The sequence below is a fragment of the Eretmochelys imbricata genome, chromosome 8 (assembly GCF_965152235.1).
Source record: "Eretmochelys imbricata isolate rEreImb1 chromosome 8, rEreImb1.hap1, whole genome shotgun sequence".
Lineage (NCBI taxonomy): Eukaryota > Metazoa > Chordata > Testudines > Cheloniidae > Eretmochelys > Eretmochelys imbricata.
The window spans coordinates 73,278,886-73,301,852 of record NC_135579.1 but is presented as its reverse complement, the minus strand read 5'-3'; the positions used below and the strand labels follow the sequence as shown (position 1 = coordinate 73,301,852).

General features: G+C 43.8%; 1 long non-coding RNA gene across 4 annotated transcripts in view; it reads left to right on the top strand.

Annotated features, from left to right (window-relative positions):
* The first annotated feature begins 234 nt into the window (after positions 1 to 234).
* The window catches only part of LOC144269534 (uncharacterized), a 78,635-nt gene continuing 55,902 nt past the window's right edge, over positions 235 to 22,967 (top strand). For 2 of the 4 annotated variants that reach the window (XR_013346950.1, XR_013346951.1), the window contains exons 1-2: positions 235 to 309; positions 13,390 to 13,523. This is a non-coding gene — a long non-coding RNA (uncharacterized LOC144269534). Of the gene's footprint in view, positions 310 to 13,389; positions 13,524 to 19,795; positions 20,341 to 22,967 lie in introns of those variants that run through there. The other 2 variants (XR_013346952.1, XR_013346953.1) reach the window with 1 other exon arrangement.

Below are 22,967 nucleotides of genomic sequence, written 5' to 3'. Positions count from 1 at the left end.
GAATGATGTATGGTTTTCACAATGGGTTCTTCCTACTGAAAAGGATGTTAATAACTGCTAGTGTTTCATTCTTCAGATTTAGCTAGGCTCTTGTTTTCATTGGTCATTTATAGGCTTTAATAAAGGATAACAGAGAATTTTCCTAGTTGTATGATCACAGAGACTAAAAAAGCAGAATTTTACTTGAACTACCTTCAGTTCCATAGCCATCATAATCATTTTTCTGTTTCTTTAGACATTTAAACTTTCCCTCATTCCTACAAGGGCTTTTCTCGTACCCAAGATTGAACAGACAATAACATATTAAAGGTAAATGTTTCTCTTTATAGAAATAACAGTAAATTAGGAGAGTAAAAGGTTTTATTTCTTTGTCATTTTTCAGTGTTTTTTATTTCAAGAGGCAGCCAGTTTTAGATCTTTGTTTTCATCAAGTAGAAAGCAATTTCATTGGTAAATGCTTCTTTTTACTTATAGCAAAAACAGTGGTGCTGGCTGAGCAAAAGTAAATGAATTATTATTACTTATTATTTGTCTTGGAAGAGCAAAAAGTTGATAAGGAAGACTTTCTTTTACTTTACTGCAATATTTTTCTATCAGTTTTGTGGAAAAAAACACTAAATACCAAGGAAATAAATGTTTTTGGTAGAATTTTATGGCAAATAAACAACAGAAAATAATGCTCTCTCCTCATTGGCATCACAAGTGCACTTTTTGGTGAATAGAAAATGCAATGGGTTGAAGTTTGATCCTACTGGGGATAGACCATATGCAAAACGTAAACAATACATGCTGTTTGTAACATGATGGCTGTTACTGCTTGCTGAGAAGTTGGTCTATTTTCAGTTACCTTCGCGTTCCTCTACTTTTGTCTGCTCTGACTACTTTACAAGTATGTGTACAAAGTCAAGCTTAAAAATTACAGGTTGTGTAATACAGAAAATGGAACAATCGCCTTTGCTTAGTCAAAATTGTTCTTCTTCAGTCATCATGTGGTAACTTATTTTTTAAAAAAGATGGAGTGTTGAATGATGAGTTCTGGGCTTGTGGTTAATCATTTTCTCCTACAAGAGCAAGGAAACACAGGACTTTTTATTTCATGTTATTAGCTGGGCTATCACTGGGCTGCTCTGTGATTATAGGTCTTTTCCCTTTGCCTCATCAGTTTATGTCATAATGGAAATAACATGGTAGTGCTGAAGGAAGCAACTAGTCATAGGGATGGGATGGGAATGGTAGTGAAATACTGTAGGAAGAAACTATTCGGACATCCTGCCTCACTTAGCAGATACCTTCTTTATTCTGCTGCACATTAGGGTTGAGGAGGGAACAGAGAGAGAGAGAGAGAGAGACTATTATTCCTTTGCAGCACAGCAGTGTATGCACAAGTTTGAATACTGTTAGAAGGAAGACAGTATTTTGTATTAAATATATAACCTGATCCTGCAAACTGTTAGTCACATGAGCAGGCTACCGAAGTCAATGGGACTGCTTGCATGAGTGAACGTGCAAGGTCGTCATTGTCTTATTTTGATTACTTATTATATGTATTTTTGTAGCATTTAAGAGTCCCATTACTGGGCCACAAACCTGCTGGTAGGCACTCTACAAACAAATAATAAAAAGGCAGTCCCTGCCCCAAAGATGCCATCTTTTATTACTGGTATGTCATAAAAACTTCTTCCTCCAAAATGCTATCTTCCTGGTGTAGAAATTGCGGAAGGAATTAAATCTGGGGAAGGTTTCAGGTCTACGGAATACACAGTTTATGCAGGTTTAGGAAGTCCCTTCACCCATGGCACTCTTAAAACATGTTGCAGTGACCACTTTGTCTGGTATCCTGCATTCCAAAAAGAGGGACAACCACAAAGAAGGCCACCCAGACCTACAGCACGGCCTTCACCAGGGTCCCAATTCAAGAAAGTATTTAAAGACATGCTTACGTCCATTAATGGGTGCTTGTATGAGGATTTAGCCAGCCAGCCAGAGTAAATTAACACTTTAAAATCTAAATCCAAACAAGAGGTTGAGAGGCAGAGACTTACATACTTGAAATGTTTAGTCCTGTGTAGCTCATAATAATTAGGTAATTGCCTTGCCTGGAGCCTGAAAAAATGTGGGTGGAGTGCTTAAGGGTGAAGCCTATATAGTCTGTGAAGTATGAAGGGTAGCCATGTTAGTCTGTATCCAGAAAAACAACAAGGAGTCTGGTGGCACCTTAAAGACTAACAGATTTATTTGGGCATAAGCTTTCATGGGTAAAAAACCCACTTCTTCAGATGCATGGAGTGAAAATTACAGATGCAGGCATTATACTGACACATGAAGAGAAGGGAGTTACCTCACAAGTGGAGAACCAGTGTTGACAGGGCCAATTCAATCAGGGTGGATGTAATCCACTCTCAGTTATTGATGACGAGGTGTCAATTGCAGGAGAGGGAAAGTTGTAGGCTTCTAACAGTATTCAGGAGGTTTTAGCTGAGGGCTGTATGTGATGGCCAGTGGTGTTCTGTTGTTTTCCTTGTTGGGCCTGTCTTATAGTAAGTGACTTCTGGGTACTCTTCTCGCTCTGTCAGTCTGTTTCCTCTCTTTTTTACCCACAAAAGCATATTCCCAATAAATCTGTTAGTCTTTAAGGTGCCGCCGGACTCCTTGTTGTTTTTATATAGTCACTATATTCCATTATTAATGTCCTGAGCCAAGTCACAGGTTTGACTCCAGCTGTAGCTGGGTAGTGACTAAAAGTTGTGAGCATTTGTTGGCTGTTTGGTGGCATGTGAGAAAGCTACAAATGATTTTATGAGCAACTCAGGTATGGGGAGTGAGGATCTTTTGGAGAGAGAGGACTAAGAAAAAGATTGGCCTGGCGGAGCTAAATCTCCAGTTCCAAGAAATCATTAAGGCCAAGGGTAGAAGGAAGGAAAGGAACTGGCAAGTCCTTCGAGGAGATGGAAATGAAAAAGAGTTGGCAGAAGCAAGGTAAGGGACTGGTAATTCTTTGGAAGAGCCAGAAGCAGTCTGGTAATAGTTCTAAGATATAGGTTCATATATAGGTGCTGGAATTGGGAATGCGGGGGGTGCGGCAGCACCCCTGGCTTGAAGTGGTTTCCATCATATACAGGATTTGCAGTCTGGTCAATGGCTCTCAGGATCCCACTATAAAAATTGTTCCAGCACCACTGGATTCAGAAAATAGGCAATAAACCTGGAATTTAATGGTTCCTGGACTGATTAACACACCCAAGAGACTTCACCTCCTAAATATGTATCTAGCAAAAGCCCTTCAACAAGGGATGATTTTTGAAGCAGTTTTTATAACATATTTGATTCTGAACTGGCAAGAGGTGAAATTAAGACTGTATGTTTATTTTTCCCAACAGTTGCTACAACAATAGATTTGAACTATTAATACAGGTACCAGTTGCTATATAGCTGTGTAAACCATCACTATAGGAATAATCACATACTATTTGTGTGGGAATGTAAATATGTTCTAGTGCACACATATTTACTAGCATCTAGTGGTCTGTAAATGGTGGTGTTCTGCTGACTTTTAGGAACTTAGCAGCCTCAAGGGACCAAATGTTGGCAGCAGATTTTTTTTTCTTGTGATTGTGTAGTTGTATAGAAAAGGCTCAGCATGAACATCTATGGGAAGACTAGAGTAATAATAGGGTGCTATGGAAATTCAAGGGAAGGGAGTGGAAAAGAAATGAAAAGTCGGGGGGAGGGGATAACTGGCAGGGGCTTGGGAAAAATAATAATCAAGACTAGTAGTCACCAAGTGGTACTCTTGTGCTGTTTTGAACCTGAAAATCAAAAGAATAAGTTGTCTGGAGTTTGACCATTCAAAGAAACTTAAAAGCAGGCAAGAAATATCCCAAACCAACTTGAGATGTGACACAAAAGTGCACTTCATTCATTTATTATCATTTTTAAAGTGTCCAACTGCAAAACACGAGTCAATTCTAAATAGACAGCAAAACAGAGATCTGCCAGTCCAAATACACATTATCAAAGCAGTTTGCTAGCAGCACAATACAAAATCTCCAGGCTTTTTGCAAGTTTTTAAAGAACAGGTATCAAGTACTCCTGGATAGTTGCCTAAATTGCCATTTGCATTGTATCTTTTGGTGCTAAACTCCTCTGACTGATTTGAACAATTCCTTGTAGTTCCTCAAACTGACCTTTTGCCTTCTGGATCACCTGATACAGACGTATTATAGAACCAAAATCTTGTTTTCCTCCGCCTCATTTTAATTATTCCCTAGTTTTTCATCAGTGTCTCAAAAAGAGAGAAGAGTTTGAGGTGAAATGGTCGGGTGTCTTCACACCTTCTCACCTCTCACTTTTACTATTTGGATGTTTCTCACAGGACTGAATTTACAAAGGTATGGCTAATGAGGCCTCCCCATCTGTTGGTCACATCGTGTCCCTCTCTTTTACCCTTCACCTTTTATAGCTTTGCCATTTCCATGCTGAAACCTCTTTTGCAGAAAGAAAAGGAGTATTTGTTAGTCTCTAAGGTGCCACAAGAACTCCTTTTCTTTTTGCGGATGCAGACTAACATGGCTGCTACTCTGAAACCGCTCTTTTGCAGAGAGGCTCTGAATTCTCTTCCCATTAACCGGTGCTCCAGTATTTACCTACCTCTGAACATCCTGACTTAAATCTCAGCAGTCCTGTTGCTCTAATGTGGTACGTTTGTGTTTGATTTTCTTGCTTTTAATAGAGACAGATCTGATTGCATATAATGTGGAAACTCTAACACATGTGAACTAAAGGTAGGTCAAACTAAACCCTGGATCAGAACACTCTGGAGCTTTGGGAGTGTTCCATAGTTAAACCTTGATCTGGATTTTGCAAATGAGCCCATCTTTATGATGGGCAAAATGAAAACCATAGATCCAAACAACTGAGAACATTCCCTTGTTCAAAATTCAGATCTGTTCCAGACAACTGGAAAAGGGCAAATATAGTGCCAATCTATAAAAAGGGAAATAAGGACAACCTGGGGAATTACAGATCAGTCAGCTTAATTTCTGTACCCGGAAAGATAATGGAGCAAATAATTAAGCAATCAATTTGCAAACATCTAGAAGATAATAAGGTGATAAGTAACAGTCAGCATGGATTTGTCAAGAACAAACTGTGTCAAACCAACCTGAAAGCTTTCTTTGACAGCAAGCTTCATGGATGGGGGGAAGTGGTAGACCTGGTATATCTTGACTTTAATAAAGCTTTTGATACTGTCTCACATGACCTTCTCATAAACAAACTAGGGAAATTCAACCTAGATGGAGCTACTATAACGTGGGTGCACAACTGGTTGGAAAACTGTTCCCAGAGAGTATTTATCAGTGGTTCACAGTCATGCTAGACGGCGTAACAGGTGGGGTCTGGCAGGTATCAGTTCTAGGTCCGGTTCTGTTCAATATCTTCATCAATGTTTTAGATCAGGGTGGCCAAACTACGGCCTGCAGGCTGGATGCAGCCCATCAGGGCTTTGGATCCGGCCCGAGGGATTGCCACCACCTGTGGCACCATGGGGCTAAGGCAGGCTCTCAGAAGCGGCCAGCACCATATCCCTGTGGCCCCTGGGAGAGGGGGTGCAGAGGGCTCTGCGCGCTGCCCTCGCCTGCAGGCACCGCCCCCCGCAGCTCCCATTGGCCGAGAATGGGGAACTGCAGCCAATGGGAGCTTCAGGGGAGGTACCCGCAGGTGAAGGCAGCGCGCGGAGCCCTCTGCGCCCGGGAGCCACAGGGACACGGTGCCGGCTGCTTCAGGGAGTGGCGCGGGGCCAGGGCACGCAGGCAGGGAGCCTGCCTGAGCCCCGCTTTGTGCCACTGCCACCCTGGAGCCGCTTGAGGTAAGCGGTGCCGGGCTGGAGCCTGCACTCCAAACCCCTCCTGCACCCCGCACCCCAACCCTCTGCCCCAGCCCTAGCCCTATATTCATGGCCCTGCTTGCAATTTCCCCACCCAGATGTGGCCCTCGGGCCAAAAGTTTGCCCACCCTGATTTAGATAATGGTAGAAAGATTACTCTTATAAGGTTTGTGGATTACACCAAGCTGGGAGGGGTTGCAAGTGCTTTGGAGGATAGGGTTAAAATTCAAAATGTTCTGGACAACCTGGAGAAAGCCGGTCCGCCGCTTGTTCAGAGAAAGGCCCTGGCAGGCTGGACCGGTTTGTTTACCTGCCTTGTCCGCAGGTTTGGCTGATTGCGGCTCCCACGGGCTGCGGTTCGCTGCTCCAGGCCAATGGGGGCTGCGGGAAGGGCGGCCAGCATGTCCCTTGGCCCACGCCGCTTCCCGCAGCCCCCGTTGGCCTGGAGCGGCGGACCATGGCCAGTGGGAGCCGTGATTGCCCTGCGGATGTGGCAGGTAAACAAACCGGTCCGGCCTGCCAGGGGCTTTCCCTGAACAAGCGGTGGACTGGCTTTGAGAACCACTGGTCTAGATAATACTTTGTCCTGCCATGAATGGAGGGGACTGGACTAGATCACCTCTTGAGGTCCCTTCCAGTCCAGTGATTCTATGTTTTCACTTGAGCCTGTCTCGAAAAGAAGCAGATTAGCACCACTGGTTTCCGTGGGAGATGAACTGACATATCTCTGAGTACAAAATTTGACCCACTGAGTACATTTGTTGGAATTATCAAACAGTTGCACATTCAAACAAATGCTCTGAGTGTGCTTTTTATTTGAATGTTCTCACACTAATATAGGAGTGTTTATGCATTTATTTGAATGTATAATCCTTGAAATTAAGTCCAGCTGTGTTTATTTCAAATGTGTGATGCTCCAGATATAGCTTTGCTTCTGTATGCCTATATCTGAGCGTTGCTTGTGTACGTCTACATCCAAGCATTGCTTCTCAGTGCATTGTTAAAAAGTTAATAGAGTAGAGCATACACCATCTTCAGATGTGCATAACTTTATTTTTAATCAATATTTATTTTAAAATCTCCAAGCACCACTCTTAAGGGAGGACTAAAGTCCATGCCATGTTTGAAGTGTAAGAAAAGTTTTTTTGGTTATTGAAGTGTAACCCTCTGGTGAGTGTTTATGTGTCCCCCTCTGTGTTTATTCCACAGAGGATTTGAGTGTCGTACACCCTCTAACAACAGCCCCTGGTTCTTCAGCATTGCTCTCACAATAGAAGCAATAATACCCTTAAAATTTATGGTCAGATTCCCATACTGGTAAAGAAGAAATATAAATCCAGAAAACACTGACTGAGCTTGCGCTAAAAAGTTAATCACTAACTCTTAGGAGAGTTTGGCTCGCATACAGGCAGGTTTTGTTGCTGAAAACATAGGTGCCGTCTACACTAGGACAGTGTTAAACAAAGTTCCCACCATTTGTAACAGTGGTTCAGTTCCAACAGTGTTAACAACACAGGGATCTGATCACAGACAGGGAGCCCTAGCTATCACAATTTTAAGGACCGTGTCATCTTACCCTGCATTGGCATCTGGAGGCCCAGTGTTAACACCTGTTAACCTGCAGGGCCATATAGTGTGGAAGTTCTTACACTTGGAAAATAGAATCCTATCTGGAGTGGTATCTTTCATTCTTACATTTGTACAACACTGTCCATCCCAAAGGCACCCTTATCATTTTACAAACCATAGCTCTGATCCTGCCAGGGCTCTGCTTGGACAGACACTTGTGCCTATGTGGAGTTCCATTGATTTCAGTGCAGGTGCAAATGTCTGCTTCTGCATTACATTTTGCAGGATCCTGGCCTATATATATATATATAGGAATTATTTCACCAACAGCATCCATGAAATGCAGCCACTTCTAGAGGTGTTGCAGTTTAGCTTTATAGAAAAACTGCACAACAGTTCAGGTGGGAAGTAAAGAAGAATACCATATCCAACTGAAACCACGAGAGGAAGTAAGGAAGTCAGGATATAAATGCCCAGATTGGTGGTCAGGACACCGAAGTGTAATATCCCTATTCTTGGGAAAAAAAATCCAACGAGATCTTTAATAGACACAAATGTTGAGGACTCAGATATTGTTGTTCTTCCAAAAGATACCAGGTCTAGTGCAGAGTGAGACCTGCCTTGGGTATTGTTTCCAGTAGTGATGGCAGGTCTACACCTAAACATTAGACTGACCTGTGAAATTTTTTTTTTGATGTCCTGTGTGATCTAGTTAGGTTGACCTAACCCCCTACTAGATACAGCTAGGGCCATGGAAGAATTCTTCTGGCTGCTGCCTTTTGGAAGGTGGATTAACTACACTGACAGAAAAGCCCTTCCCTCAGTGTACATTATGGTGCTACAGTGTCACTGTAGCCACTGTGGTATAGACATAGCCTCAGAGGGAGGAATGTCTGCTACAGTAATGCATCACCAATATCATTTCTTTGCAATGCAGTTTTTAGGGTGCACATAAGATTTGATAATTAACCTTAAAGGGTTTTCTCAACCACTCTTGTTGCTTTTCCATCTCCGTTCACCAGCTGTGCTCTGCCAGTTGTTAAGCACTCCATACATGTGGTTACTATTCTGAGGATTTAGAGGCTTGAGCTCATCTATTTCTCTTTGTTTATGATAAAGAGGAAATGTAGCCCTAGATAAAAAAGGCAGACTGGCTGAGCACCTGGGAAAGTGCAAAGTATAATGATTTCCTAGAACTAAAACCTTTTCGTGTTTTCAAATGGAAAGCAGTACATCATTTCCTAATACAATAAGCATAAGATTTTTCACAGGTTTTAGAAAACACACACATGGCTTGTGTACCAGAATTAAATAGTAGTGCAGGATTTTGATCAGTGACAGATGGTTGGGCTGCTCCAGCACAGCTGGCCTTACATGATATAACACCTTGAGCAAGCCCCAGTTCTGCACCTATCCCATGATTTTTATTTCAATCCTTGAAAAATTTCCTTTGGTATCTCTGCTTAAATGTGCTTAATCAGAGAATAGAAGTCGGCTAGTAGATGGAGTAAAGGATATAGATTTGACATTCATGATGTATTTTAAAAGCATGCAAAGTTTCCAAGTGGGGTGGGACTGCATGTAGGTATAGGAATGAGCTTCTGCAGAAGTAGAGAGCTAACACTGATGCTTCTCTCATAATGTAGTATATAACTCAAAGGACGGGTTTGCTTTCAATATGGTCCATAAAAGGAAGCCTGGGAGTAAAGCTGATACAAGTGTGAAGACACAAACAATGTAGATATGTCATGTTTTAATGACACATTAGAAACAAGAGGGTGACCAAGGACGGGGCAGGCCCATTACTCAGTGAGGGAGCAAAGACAATAACAGAAAATGTGAAAATGGCGGAAGCGCTCTTTGACTTTTTTTGTTTCAGTTTTCACCCAAAAGGCTAGTAGCAATTGCATGTCTAACATAGTGAGTGCGAGTGAAAATGAGGTAGGATTTGAGCCTAAAATAAGGAAAGAACAAGTTAAAAATTACTTAGATACATTGGAGGTCTTCAAGTCAAAAGGGCCTGATGAAATACATCCTCGAATACTCAAGTAGCTGACTGTGCAGATATCTGAGCCATTAGCGATTATCTTCAAAAACTCATGGAAGATGTGGGAGATTCCAGAGTACTGGAAGAGGGCAAATATAGTGCCAATCTATAAAAGGGGAATAAGGCAACCCAGGGATTTACAGACCAGTCAGCTTAACTTCTGAACCTGGAAAGATAATGGAGCAAATAATCAAGAAATAAATTTTCAAATATCTAGTAGATAATAAAGTGATAAGTAAGGCTGCAAGTCTGTCATGGAGGTCACAGATTATGTGACTTTCTGGGACCTCTTTGACTTCTGCAGCCAGTAGGTGCGACTGACCCCAGGGCTGACCAAGCAGCTTGGTGGCCCTGGGGCCATGTGCACTGCCCCCACCGAGCCGCAGCAGCGGTCCCTGGCTGCCCCCCCACCTCCAGCAGCAGCTGCAGGAGTCCCGGACCACCCCTTGCCAGCAGCGGCGGAGAAGGTTCTGGGCTGCCCCTTGCTAGCAGCAGCAGCAGTAGTCCCAGGCTGCCCTCCCACCCCGAGCACCAGCGGGCATTCAGGAGCCTTCCCCCCGAGCACTAGTGGGTGCCCTGGAGCCTCCCCCCAGCACCAGTGGGCACCCCAGAGGTCTCCCCCAGAACCAGCAGGTGTCCCGGAGGCCCTCCCCCAGTACCAGCAGGTGCCCCAGAGCCCCCAGCACCAGTGGGCGCCCAAGAGTCCCTCTGAGCACCAGCATGTACACCAGCGGGTGCCCCTGAGGCCCCTCCCCAGCACCAGCGGGTGCCCCCAGGCCTCCCCGCCACGAGTACCAGCAGGTTCCACGGAGCCCTCAGCACCAGTGGGCACCCCAGAGCCCCCTGTCCAGAGCAGCAGATCTGCCCCTGGAGCCTCCCAGAGCACCCCAGATTTACTCAGGGGTATTTAGTACAGGTCATGGACAGGTCACAGGCCGTGAATTTTTGATTATTGCCTGTGACCTGTCCATGACTTTTACTAAAAATGACTAAATCGTAGCCTTAGTGATAAGTGATAGTCAACATGGATTTGTCAAGAAGAAATCATGTCAGACCAATCTAATAGCTTTCTTTGACAGGGTAACAAAGGGATGGGGGGGAAGCAGTAGATGTAGTATATCTTGACTTTAGTAAGCTTGTGATACTGTCTCTCATGACCTTCTCATAAAAAAACTGGGGAAATGCAACCTAGATGGAGCTACTATAAGGTGGGTAATAACTGGTTGAAAAATAGTTCCCAGAGAATAGTTATCAGTGGTTCACAATCAACCTGGAGGAGCATATTTAGTGGGGTGCCGCAGGGATTGGTCCTGGTTCTGTTCAATGTCTTCATCAATGATTCAGATAATAGCATAGAGAGTAAATGTATACAGTTTGTGGACACTACCAAGCTGGAAGGGGTTGCAAGTGCTTTGGAGTATAGGATTAAAACTCAAAATGATCTAGATAAACTGGAGAAGTAAATAGAATGAAATTCAATAAGGACAAATGCAAAGTACTCCACTTAAGAAGGAACAATCAATTTCACACATACAAAATGGGAAATGATTGCCTAGGAAGGAGTACTGCAGAAAGGGATCTGGGAGTTATAGTGGATCACAAGCTAAATATGGGTCAACAGTAGCACACTGTTGCAAAAAAAAGCAAACATCATTCTGGGATGTATCAGCAGGAGTCTTGTGAGCATGACACAAGAAGTAATTCTTCCACTCTACTCTATGCTGATTAAGCCTCAACTGGAGAATTGTGTCCAGTTCTGGGTGCCACATTTTAGGAAAGATGTGGACAAATTGCAGAAAGTCCAGACGAGAGCAACAAAAATTATTAAAGGTCTAGAAAACATGACCTATGAGGGAAGATTGAAAAAATTGGGTTTGTTTAGTCTGGAGAAGAGAAGACTGAGGGAGGACGTGAGAACAGTTTTCAAGTACATAAAATGTTACAAGGAGGAGGAGGAAAAATTGTTCTCCTTAACCTCCAAGGATAGGACAAGAAGCAATGGGCTTAAATTGCAGCAAGGGAGGTTTAGGCTGGATATTAGGAAAAACTTCCTGTCAGGTTAGGTGAGCACAAATTGCCTAGGGAGGTTGTGGAATCTCCGTCATTGGAGGTGTTTAAGAACAAGTTACAAAAACACCTTTTATGAATGGGCTAGTTATTACTTAGTCCTACCTTGAGTGCAGGGGACTGAACTGGATGATCTGCTGAGGTCGCTTTCAGATCTACACATGTAATATTCTATGATCTGAAGCATGGTCATGCAGTGTAACATCTAACAGTGGTACTGGCATAGCCAGGTTTCATATTATCCTGTCTTCATATAGCTTACCAATAGAAGTATATTGTGTCTCTAAAGTGATTCCCAAAGTATGATTTTAAGAAACTTGTGCAGCTCAGGTGAGGACAAACTGCTGGTTGAAAATCAGGGCAGGGAATGTTTCATTGACACAAAGATAGAAGCTGATGCTGTGACTGTTCATAGATGTCTGTTTCTGGGGAAAGACTGAGAGAAGTTCAGTTAGATAAGAAACTGACTGGATCCCTGAAATATTCCCCGTGAACATTTTGGATGGTGAGAATCAAAACAAGTCATTTTTTTAAGTCATCCTGTTTTTCCACATCAGGAATGAACAAATTGTTTGAAGAGGTCCAACCTATAAGCGAGTGGGTGTAGTTACACCACGAGTGTTAAAGATGGATTTGATAAAAATGTATTCTTCTTCCCCTCAGGGACTGAAGGTTTTCTGCAAGGGCACAGAGATGTATTTACTGGCTGGGAATGAATTCAGCATTTAGGGAATTTGATCTGTCTTGTGACATATGCCATTCCTGGACAAATGACCCATTCAAAGAAACAGTTCATCTGCCAAGGAACTTCACAGATTAGCAGCAATGACTGAATGAGTGTGCAACCGGTACACAAGCTAAGTACTGGCAAAAACTTGAGTTTTCATGAGAGACACAAGCAGAAGGTGGCCACAGTTTAAGCGAAAACATAAATTATGAGAACTGGACTAGTTTAGAGAAAGCCTAATAATATGAAGAGTGAAGAATCTTCATATTATTAGGTAAATGACCAAGTTATGATGAACAGTTAAACAAGCTGTGTGTTAAAAGACTGTGTGTGAGCTGAGAAGTACACAGAAGGTGCTTTGGTTTTGCTTTTCTTCACTGATGGTTTGCTATCAAATAACGTTCTGGATTGTATTGTAACAGTGGGATTTTCAAAAGCATTTAATGTTGGTTTAACTTTGTGTCCACTGAAATAATGGTAAAACTTCCATGGATTTCAATGGCGTAGTGTTAGGTCAATATTGAGTGTTTTGAGAATCCCATCCTAAGTGACTTCAGAGCAGTTATTAAAGTAAAAAATTAAGTGAAAAAGAGCTACTGCAAAGCAATAGGGTCTCTGGAAATAGGAGAGTACCATTTCCTTTGGAGGACAAGGGTGTGGCAATATGGGTTACAATACTTTTGGTGGTGGTGTGTTGGCCTCTTGCTTTGGTGCAGGTTTTACTACACTTAGCGCTTTTATGACTAATCTAGCCACTTAAAAGTTCAGACTGATTTTGTCATTACACAATTCACCCAGAGTTACACCATTTACTTCTCCTGAACTGCCTGGGCAGTTAGGAATCCAAATCAATAGGACTTCTCCCATCTTAGGTTGCCCCCCTAACAGCATCTATCAACTGTCAGCCTCCCACCTCCACTAACCTTCCCCTACAGTGAAAAGTATCACAGTGATATACTTAACCAAAAGGGATTTTATTAACAAACCACTCAATAGGTTTAACACAATAAAGGCATGAAGGCTGAACCCAAACCCCAAAACAAGAGTATGCAACAAGTATATAAAGACCATAAACACAATACTGTATCTGTACAGGAACCAAGGTGAGCACACTGGCCCAACCAAGAACCCTGAACTCTTGACCAGGAACCATCGCCAGGAACCCAGAGCCACTGCTCATGAACTCGCCGTCAGGAACACCTCTGCCAAGGACAGGATCAGGAATGATGGTAAGTCACACTGGTCTTCTGTCTTCTCCTTCTGTGACCTTCTTCAGTACTAACAGAGCTACCCCTGCTTTCCCCGAGTCCTATAGTACTAACCAGCTAGCCCTGCTTTCCCCGATGAGACTAGGGTTGCCAGTTTTGGTTGGACGTATTCCTGGAGATTTAATCACATGACATAATCTTTCATTAAAATTTAATCTTTAATACCTGGAGACTCCAGGCCAGTCCTGGAAGGTTGGCAACCCTAGCTGACACATAAACACAGGCTGCCACTAGCATATAGATTTTCACACTGATTACCTGTCCTTTCCCACTCTTTCTAGTTACTGGGCAGACTTGCCAGCAGTATCCACTCAGATTACAATATCCGTTACTTACACAACCGCCTAAAGAATTTCAAACACCAACAAAGCTGTGACTGTCAAATCAGGGACAAGTACTTGGAAAAAGGGCACCAAATTGGAACAAAGGGACAACAAGTAGCCTGTCCAAAATGGAGAACAGAGGAGGGTGAGAATAACTAAAATGGTGATTCACTGCTTACAGTGCTGTGTAATATTAAACACCAGAACATTTTAACTGCAGGCAATTTTTACTCTCCAAGAAGTTTATTCTCAATCCCAATTTGGTTGTGGGTGTGGTCCCTCATATGTATCCACCAATTACTCATGGCACTGCGATTGTTACTGGTCATTACTTCTACCTAAGCAATTATCTTTGATTGGGTAAAGAGGGGGCTCTTTAAATAAAGTGGCCCAATGGGAGCTGCTCTTGCAGCTAGGATTATGGAAGCTTTATGTGTGATGTGTATGAGCAGGGGATCCATGTAGTTCCTTGCAAGGAGGCTGGTTTGAGAGCTCTTGGATTCTCAGCCAATTTGGAGGAGCAGTTCTGGCCCAATGCCATGTAGAGGAGGAGGTGGCAGGATGTGTGTGTGTGTATTTCTTGTAGAGTTTGTAGAAGTCGCACAGGAAAAGAGACATTGTTTTTTAAAGTAGTAGATTCCTGCAGAAGTGGAATCCAGTTGAAGAGACACAGGGTATGTCTACAGTACGAAATTAGGTCGAATTTATAGAAGTTGGTTTTGTAGAAAGTGTTTTTATACAGTTGATTGTGTGTGTCCCCACACAAATGCTCTAAGTGCAAGTAATCGGCGGACTGGGTCCACAGTACCGAGACAGCCGTTGACTTCCGGAGCGTTGCACTGTGGATGGCTATCCCACAGTTCCCGCAATCTCCGCTGCCCATTTGAATTCTGGGTAGAAATCCCAGTGCCTGATGGGGCTAAAACATTGTCGCGGGTGGTTCTGGGTACATATCGTCAGGCCCCCGTTCCCTCCCTCTCTCCGTGAAAGCAAGGGCAGACAATCATTTTGCGCCTTTTTTCTTGAGTTACCTGTGCAGGCGGCATACCATGGCAAGCATGGAGCCCGCTCAGTTAACCGTCACCGTATGTCTCCTGGGTGCTGGCAGACGTGGTACTGCATTGCTACACAGCAATAGTTTATTGCCTTTTGGCAGCAGACAGTGCAGTATGACTGGTAGCCGTCATTGACGTAGTCCTGGGTGCTCTTTTAACCGGGCGCCTGAGCAAACATGGGAGTGACTCAGCCAGGTCATTTCCCTTGTTTCGTCTCGTGGCGATTCAGTCCCGCTCTGTCTTTTAATCTGCAGCTAGCAGAAGATGATGGCCAGTAGTCATACTGCACCGTCTTCTGCCGAGCACCCAGGTGTTGACAATGGCTAGCGGTCGTACTGCACAGTCTGCCGCCAGCAAGATGTATAAAGATAGATGAAGTGGCTCAAAATAAGAAATAGACCAGATTTGTTTTGTATTCATTTTCTCCTCCCTCTCTCCCTCTGTGAAATCAATGGCCTGCTAAACCCAGTTTTGAGTTCTATCCTTGAGGGGGCCATTCAGTTTCTCGCAAAGCCACCCCCTTTGTTGATTTTTAATTCCCTGTAAGCCAACCCTGTAAGCCATGTCGTCAGTCGCCCCTCCCTCCATCAGGGCAACGGCAGACAATCGTTCCGCGCCTTTTCCTGTGCAGACGCCATACCACGGCAAGCATGGAGCTCGCTCAGATCACTTTGGCAATTAGGAGCACATTAAACACCACGCACATTATCCAGCAGTATATGCAGCACCAGAACCTGGCAAAGCGATACTGGGCGAGTAGGCGACGTCAGTGTGGTGATGTGAGTGATGAGGACATGGACACAGACTTCTCTCAAAGCACGGGCCCTGGCCATGTGGGCATCATGGTGCTAATGGGGCAGGTTCATGTGGTGGAACGCCGATTCTGGGCTCGGGAAACAAGCACAGACTGGTGGGACTGCATAGTGTTGCAGGTCTGGGACGATTCCCAGTGGCTGCGAAACTTTCACATGCGTAAGGGCGTTTTCATGGAACTTTGTGACTTGCTTTCCCCTGCCCTGAGGCACAAGAATACCAAGATGAGAGCAGCCCTCACAGTTGAGAAGCGAGTGGCAATAGCCCTGTGGAAGCTTGCAACGCCAAACAGCTACTAGTCAGTCGGGAATCAGTTTGGAGTGGGCAAATCTACTGTGGGGGCTGCTGTGATGCAAGTAGACAACGTAATCAAAGATCTGCTGCTATCAAGGGTAGTGATCCTGGGAAATGTGCAGGTCATAGTGGATGGCTTTGCTGCAATGGGATTCCCTAACCGTGGTGGGGCCATAGATGGAACCCATATCCCTACTTTAGCACCGGAACACTAAGCCAGTGAGTACATAAACCGCAAGGGGTACTTTTCAATAGTGCTGCAAGCACTGGTGGATCACAAGGGACGTTTCACCAACATCAACGTGGGATGGCTGGGAAAGGTACATGACGCTCGCATCTTCAGGAACTCTGGTCTGTTTCAAAAGCTGCAAGAAGGGACTTTATTCCCAGACCAGACCAGAAAATAACCTTTGGGGATTTTGAAATGCCTATAGTTATCCTTGGGGACGCAGCCTACCCCTTAATGCCGTGGCTCATGAAACCATGCACAGGCAGCCTGGACAGTAGTCAGGAGCTGTTCAACTACAGGCTGAACAAGTGGAGAATGGTGGTAGAATGTGCATTTGGACGTTTAAAAGCATGGTGCAGTTTACTGTCTTGGTTAGACCTCAGCAAAACCAACATTCCCACTGGTATTACTGTTTGCTGTGCATTCCACAATATCTGTGAGAGTAAGGGGAAGACGTTTATGGCGGGGTGGGAGGTTGAGGCAAATCACCTGGCTGCTGGTTACGCGCAGCCAGACACCAGGGCAGTTAAAAGAGCACAGGAGGGCGCGGTGCGCATCAGAGAAGCTTTGAAAACCAGTTTCATGACTGGCCAGGCTACGGTGTGAAAGTTCTGTTTGTTTCTCCTTGATGAAACCCCCCGCCCCTTGGTTTACTCTACTTCCCTGTAAGCTAACCACCCTCTCCTCCTCCCTTTGATCACCACTTGCAGAGGCAATAAAGACAGGTTTCAGAGTAACAGCCGTGTTAGTCTGTATTCGCAAAAAGAAAAGGAGTACTTGTGGCACCTTAGAGACTAACCAATTTATTTGAGCATAAGCTTTCGTGAGCTACAGCTCACTTCATCGGATGCATACTGTGGAAACTGCAGAAGACATTATATACACAGAGACCATGAAACAATACCTCCTCCCACCCCACTCTCCTGCTGGTAATAGCTTATCTAAAGTGATCACTCTCCTTACAATGTGTATGATAATCAAGTTGGGCCATTTCCAGCACAAATCCAAGTTTTCTCACCCTCCGCCCCCCCTCCCCCCAAACTCACTCTCCTGATGGTAATAGCCCATCCAAAGTGACCACTCTCTTTACAACGTGTATGAAAATCAAGGTGGGCCATTTCCAGCACAAATCCAGGTTTTCTCACACACCCCCAAACACACACACACAAACTCACTCTCCTGCTGGTAATAGCTTATCCAAAGTGACCACTCTCCCTACAATGTGCATGTTAATCAAGGTGGGCCATTTCCAGCACAAATCCAGGTTTTCTCTCCCCCCCCACCCCAAAACACACACACACAAACTCACTCTCCTGCTGGTAATAGCTTATCCAAAGTGACCACTCTCCCTACAATGTGCATGATAATCAAGGTGGGCCATTTCCAGCACAGATCCAGGTCTTCTCAACCCCCCCCCCACACAAACTCACTCTCCTGCTGGTAATAGCTCATCCAAACTGACCACTCTCCTTACAATGTGTATGATAATCAAGGTGGGCCATTTCCAGCATAAATCCAAGTTTAACCAGAACGTCTGGGGGGGGGGGTAGGAAAAAACAAGGGGAAATAGGCTACCTTGCATAATGACTTAGCCACTCCCAGTCTCTATTTAAGCCTAAATTAATAGTATCCAATTTGCAAATGAATTCCAATTCCGCAGTTTCTCGCTGGAGTCTGGATTTGAAGTTTTTTTGTTGTAAGATAGCGACCTTCATGTCTGTAATTGCGTGACCAGAGAGATTGAAGTGTTCTCTGACTGGTTAATGAATGTTATAATTCTTGACATCATTGTTGCTTCACATTCATGCATTCTTTATTCATTCATCACATAAATAGGGGGATAACTACCAAGGTAGCCCAGGAGGGGTGGTAGAGGAGAGAAGCACCAGGAGGGGTGGTGGAGGAGGGAAGGACAAGGCCACACAGCAGTTTAAAAGTTTAAAACTTTAAAGCTTATTGAATGCCAGCCTTCTGTTGCTTGGGCAATCCTCTGGGGTGGAGTGGCTGGGTGGCTGGAGGCCCCCCCACCGCGTTCTTGGGCTTCTGGGTGAGGAGGCTATGGAACTTGGGGAGGAGGGCGGTTGGTTACACAGGGGCTGTAACGGTGGTCTGTGCTCCAGCTGCCTTTCCTGCAGCTCAACCATAAGCTGGAGCATATTGGTTTGATCCTCCAGCAGCCTCAGCATTGAATCCTGCCTCCTCTCATCACGCTGCTGCCACCTTTCAGCTTCAGCCGTCTCTTCAGCCCACCACCTCTCCTCCTGGTCATTTTGTGCTTTCCTGCACTCTTACATTGTCTGCCTCCACGCATTCGTCTGTGCTCTGTCAGTGTGGGAGGACAGCATGAGCTCAGAGAACATTTCATCACAAGTGCGTTTTTTTCGCCTTCTAATCTTCGCTAGCCTCTGGGAAGGAGAAGATCTTGTGATTCTTGAAACAGATGCAGCTGGTGGAGAGAAAAAAAGGGACAGTGGTATTTAAAAAGACAGACACATTTTATAGAACAATGGGTACACTCTTTCATGGTAAACCTTGCTGTTAACATTACATACATAGCACATGTGCTTTCGTTACAAGGTCTCATTTTGCCTCCCCCCAGTGCGTGGCTAGCCCCTCTACCCTCCCCGTGGCTAACAGCGGGGAACATTTCTGTTCAGCTACAGGCAAACAGCCCAGCAGGAACAGGCACCTCTGAGTGTCCCCTTAAGAAATGCACCCTATTTCAACCAGGTGACATGAATGATATCGCTCTCCTGAGGATAACACAGAGAGATAAAGAACGGATGTTGTTTGAACGCCAGCAAACATACACTGCAATGCTTTGTTCTACAGTGATTCCCGAGTACTTGCTACTGGCCTGGAGTGGTAAAATGTCCTACTTTGTGGATGGAATAAGGCTGCCCTCCCCAGAAACCTTTTGCAAAGGCTTTGGGAGTATATCCAGGAGAGCCACGAATGCCAGGGCAAATTAATCATTAAACATGCTTGCTTCTAAACCACATATAGTATTTTAAAAGGTACACTCACTAGAGGTCCCTTCTCCGCCTGGCGGGTCCAAGAGGCAGCCTTGGGTGGGGTCGGGGGTACTGGCTCCAGGTCCAGGGTGAGAAACAGTTCCTGGCTGTCGGGAAAAATGGTTTCTCTGCTTGCTTGCTGTGCGCTATCTACAACCTCATCATCATCATCTTCCTCATCCCCAAAACCTGCTTCCGTGTTGCCTCCATCTCCATTGAAGGAGTCAAACAACACGGCTGGTGTAGTGGTGGCTGAACCCCCTAAAATGGCATGCAGCTCATCATAGAAGCGGCATGTTTGGGGTTCGGACCCGGAGCGGCTGTTCGCCTCTCTGGTTTTCTGGTAGGCTTGCCTCAGCTCCTTAAGTTTCACGCGGCACTGCTTCGGGTCCCTGTGATGGCCTCTGTCCTTCATGCCCTGGGAGATTTTGGCAAATGTTTTGGCATTTCGAAAACTGGAATGGAATTCTGATAGCACGGATTCCTCTCCCCATACAGCGATCAGATCCCGTACCTCCCGTTTGGTCCAAGCTGGAGCTCTTCTGCGATTCTGGGACTCCATCATGGTCACCTCTGCTGAAGAGCTCTGCATGGTCACCTGCAGCTTGCCACGCTGGTCAAACAGGAAATTGAAATTCAAAAGTTTGCGGGCCTTTTCCTGTCTACCTGGCCAGTGCATCTGAGTTGAGAGTCCTGTCCAGAGCGATGACAATGGAGCACTCTGGGATAGCTCCTGGAGGCCAATACCATCTACTTGCATCCACAGTACCCCAAATTCGACCAGCAAGGCCGATTTCAGCGCTAATCCCCTTGTCGGGGGTGGAGTAAGGAAATCGATTTTAAGAGCCCTTTAAGTCGGAAAAAAGGGCTTCGACGTGTGGACGGGTGCAGGATCAAATCGATTTAACGCTGCTAAATTCAACCTCGACTCCTAGTGTAGACCAGGGTACAGACAGGATTTGGGGGCAGAGGAGCAGCAGAACTGGCAACACTGGAGCAGGACAAAAAGTAACACTGTGGCAGGATCCAGGAGTTGGATGCACTATAAAGGTAAATTACCTCTATAAGTTCTGTTTATTTTGTTTGTTTGTTGGGAATGGGGTATATGTGTGAAATCAGAGAGGAGAAAAAAATGGAGAGATGAGACACAAAGGGACAAAGAGAGATGCAGGAAAAAAATTTCAAAAGTTGGTTTCTCCAAAGGATCTGAGAATTCCTCATTATGAGTCTAATGTTCAACACAGTTTTGTGGGCAAATGCCTCCTGATATGTCCCTGCCCGCTTCTTGCCCCCTTCCACCTCCATGTTGTCTAGGTGGCTGCAGCACTCACCTTGAGCAGCAATTCTAATGCCTCAGGGTGGAACTTCTGCACATTGCTCCCCAAGCCCTGCAAAACCAATAGGATTCTTTCCCTGTCTGAATTAAGCAATGGGGAATTTGAGCTCCAATTTTTATTTCTGAGCCAGGGCTCCTATCTTTGAGTCATGCTTCAACAAGCACTCAATTAAAAGAAAAAAAGATAGCTGATGGAATCTGCCCTATCACAGCATAGTAGAAAATAGCACAGGGAATGTTTACCGAGTACAGCTCCTCCTCTGTAGTACTAGGGGCGTGTGGGAGATTTGTGAGCCAGTTTGGCCTATGGCAGATCAAAACTTAAATCAGAGGTTAAACTTCTGCATTTTTATCATCAGCTGCTAGAAACTTGCCTAGCCTCATGAAGATTAACTAAATAGAGTACACAAAGGAAGAAGCTTCTCTGGAGGCAGATATGCCCAAGGGTAATATTTTTGGCATTATTCTTTCCAAATGAGAAGTCAGAATTGCTTTTATTAAATACTCACAGCTCATGGCTGTGATCTAAAAAAAAAAAAAAAAATCACATTTATTTTCCTGAATACAGAGGTAATCAGAATTCAGTCAAGTGGCATGACTCTGTGAGTCCTGACATCAAAGGGCAGTACTGTTTGATTGATATCAGTCAGATGGCAATATTGTTTGAAGAAATGTAGTCAGAAGACTGGCAATTTAAAGGCTGTAAAAAGTTACAGGAGATGTGAGTGCAGTGTTCCATACTGATTTCCAGTGTACAAGACTGTGTATTAGAGAATTGGCAGTAACATGGCAATCTTGTCTCTCAGACACATACATTCTTTCAAAGGACAGAGAGGAAGAAAATCTAGCTCAGTTTCCAGGTGAGCTATTCAGTGAGGCATTAAAAGTACAGTAGTAAATAATTTTTTCATTGTTTATGTTATAGGCTACATAAGATTGGGTTGCACATTTTGGTTAAAAATTTATAGCACATAATACTACTGAACGTTAATGAGCAACACAGAAGTTTTTTCCCTGGTAAACGTTTATTTGTAGAAGTGTATTGATTGAAGTTCCTGCATATAGAGAATTTTAGAACAACGACTCTGTTACATCTTTCTGACAAATATCAAGAATTGGCTCTATAGATACAGTAATTTTTCTTCTGTTTCCAACCTAGGAGGCCTTTTAAAGTATAAATAATGGTGCCCTGTCTCTTAAGTATAAATAGCTCTTCTGCTTAATATGTTACATCTCAGAAACAGTGCTGTTCTACATAATCTTTATTCCCTACAGGTTTAAAAACAATGCCAAAAACAAACAAACAAAAACCTACCTAATGGATTAGAACCCTCTAAGCAGAGCAGGGCAAACAGAAATTCTTACAATTTATTTTAAAACATTTTTACGTCTGGCAAAATGTACCAATGTTCCATCAAAAAGATTAGAAAATTAAAAAAAAAAAAAAAAGTAAGCTGCACAAATAAGATACTATTACAAAAAGTTGACAGAATAGCTGAGAAGTAATGGGAGATAGAAAGGCATAAGATGCTAGGGAAAGAGTAAATGGTTGTTTTAGAAAAATTGGTTGATACGGCTTGAGGTAGGAACGCAAAACTGAATTGTAGGTTGTAAACACTGATGTTCAGTGTACTGATTTGGGAGGCAAAAGCACAGAAATTTCTGAAGGAATTCAAATTATATGGTGTTCCTGCTACTTAAATAAGGGAGATACCTAATAAGAGCACAGTGCTGAGATAGTTTAACTAAAAGCTTTGATTAATAGGCATCATTCTCCTTGACTTGCTATTTCATCTTTCTAATTATATGTATTTGAGACCAGCATGTAACCTTCCACTTTAGCCATGGATTGCTCAGATGTACAGTAGATTGTTAATTCAAACCGAGCCACAAATAGGTACATTTTGTTTTAGTTGTGTGTGTACGTATTACTAGAAGAATACTTCCTAAAGATTGTACAGTAGCTTCCTGCAGTCTTGGTTTGAGAAATTTATCCAGTCTTAAAAAAATTGTCTCATGCTCTTCTATGTCAGTTTCACAACATTTATGGAAATTTCATTTAAGTAATTAAAGATCAGCGTGAGCCACAAAAGTGGTTAGTGATTCTGGGTGTCTCACTTTTTGGGTGCCCAACTTGAGACACCTTAAAAGGGGATGAATATTCAGAAATGGCTCAACAGCTACCCTCTGAAAGTCCCCTTTAAGGTGTCTGCAGTCATTTCTGAAAATTTCTGTTGTGTTTTATTGTTGTTACCTTAAGTAGGGTTGGGTGAAATGGTTTAGATAAAATAAGAATTGACCTATGTTTTCATCCCAAACTGAAAGTGAACCCTTTTGTGAG